Consider the following 2672-nt stretch of genomic DNA (forward strand, 5'->3'; position numbering starts at 1 on the left):
CTGATATAAATATATATGCAGAGAGATAAAATAATGAAATCTTGTGTCAATCCAAACATTGTACAAAATTGAAAGAATTATGACAATATTATGATATAGTTGTGAAGATCCTGATAGAACAACATTACGTGCCTTTAGATACAGGATGGAAAATATTGCCATGTTATAAGAGAACAAACTTACTTAGAACTGATACCAATGTAGAGTTATAAATTATGGCATGTCTTCGTCATATGTAACAGCGTTAGCAGCTAAATAAGAGAAAGTTAGATTCCCAATCAATACTCATTCCCAATCTCTATCTTTATGCTATCAGTGTGGTGAGAATTGTCTCATGTGTTTCAAGAAAATATTTTTTACTCTGAGAAAAAATATTTATGGATGTATTCCTTGGGAGATAAATATTTATTATATCTGTAATTATGACCTACAAATGATTTTGTCTGATGTCACTAGAAAAATTGATATTTTTCAACTCATGCCATAAAGCATGCCATAAAATCCATTTGCCCCAAACCTCCAATTCTCAATGTAAGAGCAATAAAGTTGCAGATTTGTCACACAGACTTCCTTATGACTTGGATTAAATGCAGATATTTTTACAGAGGGAACACCAGTTTTAGTTTTTAAGTTTGTGTATTGCATTATTTTTATGACTAGAATATAACATAGCTTCTCAGCATTTTCTCTCTCTGCCCACAGATAAAGCAGAAAAGTAAATCTGGTTACATGTAATTGTAACAAATATCCTAATTTATTATAATTTCCTCTCATCCATGGCCTACTTTATAAAACATATATATTCAGCTTTACTTCTACGTGTTTGTTTTTGTCGTTAAATTTACATGTTAATATTCTCTGGTTACGCGTATTATCAAAGTAGATCTCAAATCATAGAAATTAAGAAAATAATGCAGAACAAAATTAACAAAATGACATCTGAAGTCTTGTTACTAAATATTCTGATTTAGCTTCAGGCAGTGTCCTCACTCAAATGGTTTCATTTGTCCTATGGTCAAAGAAATATCATTGATCACATTTAGTGATTTTCTCCTAGCGATAATTTTGCCTCTGTGAGAATATTTGGCAAACTTTGCATATCTTTTGGTAATCATAAGTAGGTTATTGGTACTAGTACCTAGTGAGTAGATGCTAGGGAGGCTGCTAAACACCTTAAAATGTACAGAGTAGTCCTCTTCCATGCCCCGTACCCCCATTTCCAAACGAAGAAGTGTTGGCCCCAAATGTCAATACTGCTACTTTTAGAAACTCTGGAATAAATAAACTCATAACAATTTTATGCTTACAAGTACTTTGTAGTTTACTTATTTTAAAACAAGTTCTTTTGGAAAATAAAATACAAGTCTTATTTAAATTGGTCCCCATTAAGGAAACTGATGTGCATATTCACGCAAACTTAGGTCCATGAAGACAATGGAAGGATAATTAAAAGAAGTTAGGTCATTTTATGATAGTCTCTTCCATGTTTTTTAAAGAGAGTACACTAAAATTAAAAGAGCAATTTGAAATAGCCCATCTGTTTCAGAAACTACTCTAAAAACAAGAATGAATGAATGGCATTGTACTCTATACTCTGACAAAGTCTTCATAGTGAGGCAAATGTTTTAACATGACCAAGAGTCTCTAAGTTGAATACCGAGTTCCATTTTTTTTTCCCCTGTGGCAACTTCTCACATCATTTGGAAAGCCTCAGAGATATTTTTCAAGTGCCTAATCTCTTCTTGAGAATCAAAACCTGATTGCTGTCTCAAAATCAAATAGTGGTAAAATAATGAACAATTACATGCCATTACATTGTAACAGGCATTGTGTAAAAGCTTTATATACATAAATTCTAGGAGATTTATACATATACAATCATTTAATTCTCAAATCATACATATGCTAGTAGCTTTACGTATATTCATTCATTTAAACCTCTAAACAATCCATTTCATTGCACAGTGTCTAATTGTCTCCATCTACAGGGTTACATTCAGTATAAAATAATCCAGTCATTTATTTTCATAATAACTAGAAACTACACACTATATATTCACGTGTATAAAATTTACTCCTTCAATTTTGTCAATGTAAAACAAAAAGAAAATGGAGCCTGAAAGATCAAATGCAACTGCAGAAAAGGTCTGCTAATTTGATCATTGAAATTGATCCCAGAGAAAAAAGTGCTCATACTTTAAGTTGGTATATATTGTCAATTTATAGAATAAAATGATCAGAGCAAGTGTTCACTTTTTCTTGAAGTTTGAGCCTTAAAGATTATGTCAGTAATGTGTGTGCAAATAATAATATATATAGTTTATAATCTTGATGATCTTCATAAACTTTTTTGGTTTTCACATGTACCCACTGTGAATGGGAGAGTAGAGGATCCCTTACAATAATAATAAATCTAGCTCAAAGAGAAATAATGTGTTATAACTTCACTCTTTTAATATAAAAGACTATTGCTATGTGATTTACATCCAATTTTGAGAACTAGTGAAACCACCATTACTATTATGAGTAATACCAAATTTTCCTGATGGTTTATGTTCTGTAAGTACAGAATCTAGACATATTTTCCCAAACACAGAAAACTAGATTTACTCACTTATCCATCCATTCACCATCCATCCATCCATCCATCCATCCATCCATCCATCTATCCA

The 2672-nt window shown here is 31.5% G+C and overlaps 1 pseudogene; it reads right to left on the bottom strand.

Annotated features, from left to right (window-relative positions):
• The window catches only part of LOC102896573, a 5514-nt pseudogene that overhangs the window by 1463 nt on the left and 1379 nt on the right, over positions 1-2672 (bottom strand).

The sequence above is a fragment of the Pteropus alecto genome, unplaced genomic scaffold, assembly GCF_000325575.1.
Source record: "Pteropus alecto unplaced genomic scaffold, ASM32557v1 scaffold2819, whole genome shotgun sequence".
Classification (NCBI taxonomy): Eukaryota; Metazoa; Chordata; class Mammalia; order Chiroptera; family Pteropodidae; genus Pteropus; species Pteropus alecto.